The sequence below is a fragment of the Malania oleifera genome, chromosome 13, assembly GCF_029873635.1.
Source record: "Malania oleifera isolate guangnan ecotype guangnan chromosome 13, ASM2987363v1, whole genome shotgun sequence".
NCBI classification, from domain to species: Eukaryota; Viridiplantae; Streptophyta; class Magnoliopsida; order Santalales; family Ximeniaceae; genus Malania; species Malania oleifera.
In genome coordinates this window covers 41229909-41240963 of record NC_080429.1, presented here as the reverse complement: position 1 = coordinate 41240963, position 11055 = coordinate 41229909, and the positions used below count along the sequence as shown (strand labels likewise).

Genomic DNA, 11055 nt, shown 5'->3' with positions numbered 1-11055 from the left:
TGGCAAATAAGTTTCAAAGAATTTTTTAAAATACCCAATTCACCCCCCCTCTTGGGATTACACCTTAATCAAGACTATGCGTTCAGGATATTTCTTCGACAAAGAGCCTGATGAAGCATTGGATTTTCTGGATCATTTAGCTGACTATGCTCAGCAATGGAGCACTAGGATTGACAGAAGACCGATTGCAGCTTAACCATTGAGAGCAATACATGGTGGAGAGTGGAATGAACTGAAAGATGATTTTTGTCTTGAAGCATGTTTGGCTGAACTCACCAGAAGAGTGGAGGCTATGGAGATAGAAAAGGAAAATGGTGCAGAGCAACTTTGGAATCAACCTTCCCAGTCCTATGCACCCTTGTATCAACCATCATATTGTTAGACTGCACTTCAACATTAGTCTCAGCCACAACTGATCTCCCAAAGCTTTGCATCCTCAAGATTTAAATCTAATGCAACACCTATTCCATCAGAGAAGTCTCTTGAGGATGTCTTTCAATAGTTCATGCAAATTCAAGTCACAACTAACAATCAGTACCCTCAGGCTATAAATGAACTGCAGGACATCCTTAATGAGATGAGCACGCAGTTGAATATCTTAGAAAAAATGGAATTTCTGGTAGAACCTCAACCTAATCCTCAAGAATACCAGCACCAACAGCAACAAATACATAATATTTCTCTTGAGACAGCAGAGACTATTATTACTTCGAGAAGTAGAAAAGAAGCTCCCCAACCTGAGATACTTATTGACAAACCAACAGTTGTGCTGACACTTAAAGTTACAACTGAGATAGATGAGGTCAAAGAAAAATCAGAGGAAGTAAGCCTATAATTGAAGAAGTCAGTTAACGTGGAGAGTGAGACCAGTAAAGAGTACCAACCTGTGGTACCTTACCCTCAAAGATTGACAATCATGGAACCATCATTCCTTATTGGACTAAATGTCAAGGAGCACAATGCTGAATCAAATCCACATAGTGGTAAGGTGATGGGTACACTCGATAAAAAGGGTGAGCAAACCGGTGAGAGTTTAATTTTCAAAGAACCAGGTAAAATTTTAATGTTGATGTTTCTGAAGAACCAAAGGTAACTACTCTGACAACTTTGCCTCAAAGACCGGTTCTTAAAGAAGTGACTTTCCTGAAAAATATACTAAATAAAGATCCTTTCTTGTTAAAACAAGGAAGGCAGTCTACACATGTTTTGTCTGGTACCTTAGAACGTATTGATTTATTTGAGGCTAACTCTTGTGTAGGTAACAAAACTGATTCATTGTGGTGACTCAAATTTGGAGACTCGCCGATTCAATTTATAGACTTGCACCCACCAGAAAAAATTCCTCCGGAGCCTCAGCAAGACAGATTGTGGTGTTTTTCTTTCTTTTATTTTTATTTTTTTTACCTTGTTTTATTTTTAGTTAATTTTGAGGTACATTTTTTCTTAGTTTCAGTTTTTCTTTCCCCTTACTTCTCCACCCAAGTACGCTCCACTTCTCCCGTGCACATCCTTTCTATTTCCCCTATGCTTTCACATTGAGGACAATGTTCCACTTTAGTTGGGAGAGAGGGGGGGGTGATAAATTATATTGAAAAGAATAATTTTTTGAATATGGATGATTAGGCCATGATTAACATTGACTGACACCCTTTACATACTTGCATATAACCTAAGAGTTACACACTTAAGCTGTATAGGGGGTTATTTATGTGTAGTTTCTCTTTATATGGCTAATCTAGGAATTGTAACTCTATGTAGGTTGACTAGTAGTTCATTTGTGTTAATCTGGCTATATAAACTTTTGTATTTACATGGTATCTCATGAGGCTAAAAATACACGTTCATGTTACTTGTAGCACTTAGGGTTTTTTGATCTTATAGGTTATATCCCGTTTTGATTATGACAAATACTCTAGTATTTAATGGTTGTTAAGTTTGTGTGCATAACTAATAGGAAGTATCATATGGTGCACACATATGGGATTAAAGAAGACAAAGACCCATAATGTTTATTCATTGTAATTTAATTAAGTTGTTATTCAGGTCTGTAATAATTAAAGCTCAATAGTCTGTAATAATTAATGCATTACATGCGTGATAGAGTAGATAAGCTCAAATGACCATAGGGAAACCAAATGACCGTAGGGCAAGTCGACCGACGTCGAATTTTTTTGGTGTCGTAAAGAAGACCTAAACTGACATTAGGATTCCCTATACTTCATAAAAATATGTCTTATCTTCTTAAATTTAATCACATATGAATAGGGTTTATATTCAAAGGGATTAGAATCAAAATGCATTAAAAATGCATGTTCGGTCGACCGAACCAAAATGTATAAAAGTATTTGGTCGACCAAACCATTTAGAGGTCAACAGTTTGACCATAGCTCAATCGACCGTACCTTGCCAAGTTCACAAAATTTGGTCAACTGAACTCCTGCACGGGTCAACACTTGACTCCTCGGTCAACCGACCAGATTTATACGGGCAACGCCGTGGTTGACCGAACTCCCACGTGGGAGAATCCAACCGCCCAGTTGATCGAACTACCTAGTTCAAAATCAATTGGTCAACTGAACTGCGCAGAATTGAAAAATCGCCCTTGAGACCCTTAGTTCGATCGACCGAACTCTTAGTTCATTTTTTACACGGTCGACCGAACTCTGTCACTTGGTCAACCAAACCTTAAGTCCGATCGACTGGTGCTCTCGGGTTGGACAATATTTTTACCACAGTTAAATTTTTTAAATGGGGTTAACTATGCTAAAATGTTTTTAAACAATCCTAATAATACCCTACATGTCCTAAACGGTTATAATTTTGGGGAACTCTTTATGTACCCCCTCATTTTAAAAAGTTAGAGAGAGATTAGAAAAAAAATTAGAAAATTTTCTCTAATTTTCAAAAGCTCTATTTCTCACATTCAAGCTTCATTCTTTTATTCTTACTCATCCTTAATGCAAATCTTGCTAAGTAAGAGTATTATTGTGAGTTTCTAGTTACGCTTACACTCTCATTAGTTCTAGTTTATTAACATACATTTTTATCCAAGAGAAAGTTTGAGTTTTTCTAGGAGACTTCATTAATAAGTCTTCCATAGGAAAACTTCATAAAGCTTGTGAGTTTTGCATCATCATTGCAACACTCAAGAGTTAGTATTACTTTTTGTTTGTAAAATAAATTTTACGAACCATTTTAAAATATCTAGTGTGCTTCTTTTTGAGAAAAATACTTTTGGGATATTTTCTTATGAAGATCTTTGTTATTGTACCTTTTGATTGATAATATCATCTTGACACAAAGATCAAATAATTTTTACAAACCGATTTCAAATATCTTTTGTGGTTTGTTCGGAGAAAAATATTTGTTAAGGATATTTGAAGCATGCTTGAGATCTTTGTTTGTACATTGTGATTGAAATCATCATTTTGACACAAAGATCATATCATTTACACTCTCACGCACCGATTGCAGTATTTGCATAAATATTTGAGAGTAGACGCTTAGACTACACTGAGCTTATTAAATCCGATCTTTTGGTAGTGTATTAATTATATTGTGCATATTGTAGTACATATCTGCTTGTGAAGAAGCATATTTCTGTGTACAAAAATTTCATATCATTGTTGTATTCTGGGCATGGGCCTGAAGAGGGAGACCAGCCATGTGGAATAGTCCCGAATTGGCTTAGACCCGGTTAGAAAGTTAGGTGCGCCACCCTGGTAAGGCGTGTTGTATTAGGTGACGCTCCACCCGTTTAAGTGAGCCATAGTGGAATCCTTGTGCTGGTGTAGCCAAGGTGGGGACGTAGGCACTTTTTTCGAACCTCAATAACATACCCCGTGTATCGTTTACTTTTTCCACATTTTACTTTACTGCACGTGTATGTTTATTTATTAATTGCATAGAATGACCCTAGGTTGTGTAATACTTTTGTTAAACCGACTGACCTAGGCGATAATTTTTAAATACCCAATTCACCCCCCTCTTGGGATTGCACCAAAGCTAATAAGGTTTCTTGTAAGCATTGAGAGAGAGCCCGTGACGACTATGACACCTTGTGAGGTATTGTTGTGTCCTTTATCATTCTTTTCAATTTTTGACGTCAGCACAGTTCATGAAATTCAACTTTCCATTTTTTTTTAGATACTCTTTGTACACTAGTCTCTGTTTTTGACTTGCTAGCCTAGAGGTGACATCCAGTGGGGAGATAGAAACCTAGGTCTTGTAGCCTACTCAAGATGTGAAGGCTGAGCCACCCCTAGCGATAGACTTATTTCATGGACTACTGTTCGAGCTTAATTCACATGGGTGGTATGAAGACAACAAAAGAAGTGTAATGATTGTCCTAATTGACAATGAAAAGACATAAATTGAAGAATGAGTAGAAGAAAGAATAAGAAAATTAGAAATGCACATGAAATGAAAGATTAATACCTGCTTCATAGAAATGCATAAAAAGTCGTGGACACGACACATGTTCTCCACATATGAAGACTCTTCAACCGTTTAATGCCTCAGACGTATTCACACCTAGTTTGTGAATAAGTTGATCTAGGGTGGTCTTGGTTGGATATGGTGAGTAGGTGAGAAGATGCTAAGGTGAAGGACCTGACACCTCACAAATAGGCTAGATCTTTTTCAGACTAGTCCACTCCATACATCTAGTGTTTGTTCCTTACAATATGTGGGATGTTTGATTGCGACACTCTTCCTCACATATGACGAGTGAACCCATTTTTTTTGAGTGTTTTTTAGGACATACCAATTAAGCTGAGTCAAAACGACCGTTCTGTAGGTGTCCATTGGTATCCTGGGTATAACGAGTCATATACATTACACATACCTTGATATTTCATCTTTTTATACTCGAATTTATATGGCTATATTAACTCTGAATTGTATTGCTGGTTAACTTTATGTGAGTATATTGTTCTTAACGACTACATAATGAAGAAACTTGCACGAATGACTTGCTTTAGAACTGCGTAAATTGTGTATGAGCTTGTGTGTAATCTGGTGATATTCATGTATGTGAAATGGTATATTTGTGTTGAATGTTCCTTCTTTTAATATTCATTGGAATTGGTGTTTATGGGTATCGCCCTAGAACCCCTCACGAGACTACAATTCGTCCACTAGGATCAACCTAGGGGTTTAAACCTTTGTTGCATTTGGTAAATGCAACCGTATTTCCCGAGAAAGAGGAGGTAGGAAGGATTTGGTAGTTTTCTTAGGTTTTTTTTTTTTTTTTTTTAATTTTTCTAGGGACTAGCAAAACTTTAGTTGGGGGGGTGTGATTATGCACTTAAATTGCGTAATTAGGTGTTTTAATTCATGCATTATGAATTATATTTTTAATTAAATGCCTAATTACTCACAATATTTTAACATTGTGTCCTATTTATAATATTTGGGTTTTATTGAGTAATTTATGAATTTTTGGTATTTTTTTATTGTAGGGCAACTATTGGAAGCTAAAAAAATTGACACTACTTCGTAATCTGTGTGTAACTCTCTCATATAACGTCCAATTATGATGATTCAAGATGCTATAGAAAGATAAGAAAACACTCTACAATTTTCATGTTTTTCGTTTTAAGAATCACTGGCTGCATCAAGGTTGAAATCAGATGTGAAATTACCATATGCTGTTTTTATGGACTACTTCAACTTTACTCCGTAATCTAGGCGTAACTTTCTCGTCCGATTTTTGATTGATATAATTCAAAATTATAGAGAAAGATAAGAAAGAGCTCTATAACTTTTGTGTTTAGATATTTGGGATATATGAACGTTTACTAGGGAAATAGTGGCTTTGAAAGTTTAGAATTGATTATGTGTTAACAAAAGGAAGAAAGAAGAAAAATAAAATAAAATAAGTTGATTTGACCCGGCCATGAAGCCGGTCCATTTCCTCTCCCATGTGGGCTGTGTGTGTGCAATTTGGGAGCCCAATTTGATTGAAAAAAAGATTTTGAAAAGTCAAAGGAGGAGGGTTAGAATAAAAGGTAGTTTTCTTGCTAGGTTTTTTAGCTTTTAGCAAGGAGGTTGGAAGGGGGGCAGTAGGGGGGAGCCGCACAAGACAAGCAATCTTTCTCTCGTTTCCTCTCTCTCTCTCTCTCTCTCTCTCTCTCTCTCTCTCTCTCTCTCTCTCTCTCTCTCTCTCTCTCTCTCTCTCTCTCTCTCTCTCTCTCTCTCTATTGTTTTTTTTTTTTTTTTGAATCTTAAACACTTGTTGGATTTATTTTAATTATTAAAACATTAGTTCAATTTCCTTGTCATTTAAATATTGTCAATTAATTTTAGGTTGAATCTTTCTCTCTTCTACTCTCTTTCTTTAGTGTATTTATTTAATTAAAAAGTTGTGGTTGGATTTTATTTTGGTTGGGTTATTTTGAATTATTTAGTTTAGATTGTTCTTAAAGTCTTGCATGGAATCTTAAATATTTGTTTGGGTTATTATTTATTATATAAAAAAATTTCAATTTGTTTCTCTTATTTGGAATCTTTATTAGAATTTAAATTGTTCTTCGATGTTTTTATTATTGGAGTTAGTGTTTTTATTTAGTTAGCGTTTATTCTTGTTTGGGTTTATGCTTAAAGTTAGTATTTTTCTTTTTGGATTACGCACCGGGTATCCACGTGTCCGTTTTACGGTCTACGTGACTAATCCTGCACCCCTTGAAGTTGACCCCACAACTCCAAAGGGAGGGTAAATTCAAGAGTTTAGGGGTGAAAATGAGCCCAGGAGGGTTTGAACACCTGACCTCATGAGAGGCACTCCCACAGCCCACACTACCACCTGAACCACACCCTGGAGGTTTAAAGTTAGTATTTTTATTTGATAGAATAGTTGCAAAATTTAGTTCTTTCATTATTCTGGCATTGAATATGGTATTTATTTAAGTTATTTCATGCACATTTAATTTTTAGTTAGAACTTAAATTCTATTGCAAAAACCTAAAAAATCCTAGGAAACTGAATCTGAACTATGTTTAGTAAATTTTTCTTTTTTTAATTTCTTTTGGAATTACACAAGTTTGGAATTAAAATGCATTCCCTGAGGAGACGATCTGGCCCTTGGGTTAAATATTATACGACAGAACTCCTATACTTGGGATAACTTCTGAGTTGCTCATTTTTCGAGTGAGTCATCTCCAACACTTTATTTTTGAAATAATATGTGTTGGAGATATAGGGTTTTCTCAAATAACTTTTTTCACGAATAAAAGAATATTAAATCTTTGAATAAAAATAATATCAAGAATACTTCAAAGATTTTAAAGTCCTAGAATGACTTTTCCCGCAAGATTTTTCAAACAAAAATATGAAATTTAAGGTTCTTACTCTCTCGATAAAATATTAAATAAAAATATGAGAGAAGAAAAACTTTTACAATGAAGATTAAATGCCCAAATATGAAACCTTGTAAATCAAACCTTAATATCAAACGTACTAGCAAGATGTGTGCGCGAATGCCCTTTGTGAGGCTAAGAGAATGCCCAAAAGATGTTTGAACTTGATAAAGTGTAGGCAAAGTATGCAAAAGTTTGGCAATCTGTTCAAAAATCTCAAGAGGTAGGAAAAAACTTTCAAGACTCTCAATAATCTTTAAAAAGTGAGGTACTAGGATTTTTAGGTTACTTTTATAAGTGGTTTAATCCTTGTCGTTGGATCAAGTTAATTAAGAAAATTCCGCGCGTATTCGCCCTGAACCGACGTTTTGCACCAACAACTTTTAGTGTTTTGGACATAACTTTTACTATAGAACTCCAAATTGGACGTTATTTGTGTACACAGAAAGCTACAAGAAAATCCCACAACTTTTATGTTGAACACATTTAAAGATAAGAAGTTATGGATTAAGAAAAATGCCCATCAATGTGACATAAGAAACATGAAGGGAATTTTTCTACTACGTTCATATTTCAGTGTTTTGGCCATAACTTTTTCTAATGATTCCAAATTGGACATTCCTAGTATCAACAGAAAGCTAAGAGAAAATCCCACGTCTTTCATGTTGAACACTTGTTAGTATAAGAAGTTATGGATTGAGAAAAATTCTTATTTATATTGTACGGTCGGCTGGCTGGTCAATTGACCCCTTTGTAAATTAGTTTTTGCTTCCTTTTAACTTCAAAATCAATTTAAAACATTTGTATAAGTTAGTTATTTTATGAAAAAAAAGGTTTTTCATGTTACTTGGAGGTCCTATGGTCAATCTAAGGTCATATTTGAGCTCCTAATTATATCTTATGAAATATATAAATACAAGTGGGACTTAATACACATTACAATTGAAAATATGAGGTATCTTCATCCTTTTGATCTTTTAATTTCATAGAATATGTCAAGTCGTATGTGCTTCAAGTTTCTCATGGCTTCCATAGCATTCGTATCATCCGTGCATGCTAAATAATGATCCTGCTAAAAAGGCTCAATGCACAGATCAGATAATTGTGTTTTGTCATTATCAAAACGAGATCGGACTCAAAAATCAACAATTTACATCAATCAAGTCAAACAGTCCAGTATGGATCAAGTAGTATTACTTTCAATATCCAAAAGATAGTATAGTCATGCATTGTAGAATGAATAATAGAAGTAATTTCAAAAATTTTAAAATATTCAGAGCCGTAGTTTTCTAAGTTAAGTGGCTCCCCCTCAGTTTATGCACTCAATCATTTTTCTAGGTGGCATCTCTACTATGCATTAAACCTAATTCATGTCTAATCTATATAAATCTATCCTCCTAAAGAGGTTTTGTGAATATGTCAGCCCATTGTTCATTAGTACGCACAAACTCAAGTGTCACATCCCCTTTCTGCACATGATCACGAATAAAATGATGTCTAATTTCAATGTGGTTGGTTCGTGAATGTGAGATGGGATTCTTTGATATATTGATTGCACTAGTGTTATCATATTTGATTGGAACCATGTCATAGTGCAAACCAAATTCCATAAGTTGTTGCTTCGTATAAAGCGTTTTTTAGCATAACAACTTCCAGCCGCAATATATTCAGCTTCGTCTGTGGATAAAGCAAGGAGTATAGTTTACCCTTGTTTGCATAGTTATGATTTGTAAGATAGAGGGGATTTATGCAATTGATGTGTAGGGACCTAGGTCGATCTAAGGTCATTTAAGCTTATAGTCCTACCATGCATGCAGTGCATTAATTATTACATACCTTTGGTTATTACAGACTCGAATTAAATTAAACATAAAATACAAATGTAAACAATTTGGTCTTCATTTTCCTTGGGTCGCCATGTGCCACCATATGGTGTAAGACTTTTCCATTTCATGCAAGATTGATCTTGTACACAAACAAGACTGATCCTGCACACAAACTTAGGGCGTAGATTAGATACACATATATTTGTCATTATCAAAACGGGATATGACCTATAAAATCAACATCATGTCTAAACACTACTTTGTAGGAGTAGGGTTAACTTAGATTTACTTGCTTTCTTTTACATGATTTCCGGTAGTTATTACAAAAACAATCCAAAAATATCATCCTTTTAGTTTCTTTTACACAAAGCTTTAATAAATTAATTTGGAAGTGGTTTGATAATTGCACTTTAAGTCTCCGTGGATCAACACCCGACTTACCCACTTTCTATTGAACTTGGGATTAGTTAGGTTATATAAATTTTATCTTTGGTAGTTAAGGACCCAAGCCTTGGCGAGCCTACCAAATTTTTGTGCCGTTGCTGGGGACTTAGCTACAGTTATAAGCCAACTTCCATTTTAGGGTATTTTTGCTTTGTTTTTATTTGTTCTTTTTTTATTTTTGTTTGCTAATTCTAAAGTTTGAATCTTTGTGCTTAAAAGTGTGTATGTATTGGAACTTGATATAATCCCCATAGATCTCAAGATTGAAAAATCATGTAGGTCCCTTAAGAAACCAATCTCTAATCTAGAGAAAGTTGTGTCATCCGAACTTAAAGCCATGGCCAAAAACAACCCATCGATTCTCACTGAACAAATCCTGGAACCCTGAGCTCCCTACCTACCTATGGTAGAGGAGCAACCCCTTTGGCCTCTTAGGGACTACTTTGTATCTAATGCATACGCCTCTCCATATTGCATCTGGTTCTCGGATCTCCATGAGGCACAATTCGAGATTAAGACTTCGATCATCTCGATGCTGCCCACCTTTAATGGGAACTCTACTGAAAATCCTTATCAGCATCTGGATGAGTTCTTGGAGATTTGCTCCACCATCCATATACCCAATTTTAGTAATGAAACCCTTCACCTTAGGCTCTTTCCATTCTCTTTGAAGGATAAGGCCAAATATTGGCTGACGTCTTTAGAGCCAAATTTGGTGACCAACTGGGCCACCATGCAGCATGAATTCTTGAAAAAAGTACTTCCTAGTTGGGAAAACTAACCAGTTGCGAAAGGCAATCACAAGTTTCACATAGATGGATGTGGAACTCTTCTTTGAGACATAGGAGCATTTCAGGGACCTACTTCGTAAATGCCCACATCATTAGGTCCCCAAGTGGCAATGAGTACAAACCTTTTACGAAGGGTTAGCCGAGAGAGATAGGTCCATGGTAGATACCTCGTGCAAAGGTACTTTCCTCATAAAGCACAAGAATGAGGCTTGGGTTCTCTTTGAGAACTTGGCTGAAAACTCGTAGCAGCACATGGTTGCTGCTCGTAGACCCCCCATCCCATCCATGTCTAAACCTAAGGGAGTTTACAACTTGGTTACGAGCCATGATCTAGGTCCTACCATGCACTCCATATCCAAAAAGCTATATCAATATTTGTCCTTAGGACCACAATCGCATACAATGGCATGTGTAGAGTGTTGGAATTGGTGTATTCCCAAGAGGGGGGGTGAATTGGGTATTTAAAATTTTCTTCCTAGGTTCAACTAAATTCTAGCAGCAGTATAATCACAACCTAGGGTCTATCTAAATAATCATAAGCACAATCAAAACATGTAAAGCATATAATGAATTAAATATAAAACATACATGTTATCAAATATAAAGTGCAGGAAATTAAAAGCAGATACACGATAT

The 11055-nt window shown here is 35.5% G+C and overlaps 1 non-coding gene across 1 annotated transcript; it reads right to left on the bottom strand.

Moving 5' to 3' along the window:
• Positions 1-10411: 10411 nt before the first annotated feature.
• LOC131146988 (small nucleolar RNA R71) lies at positions 10412-10517 on the bottom strand. The gene has a single exon (XR_009134522.1). It is a non-coding gene; the product is annotated as a small nucleolar RNA R71 (small nucleolar RNA).
• Between the last annotated feature and the right edge of the window lie 538 nt (positions 10518-11055).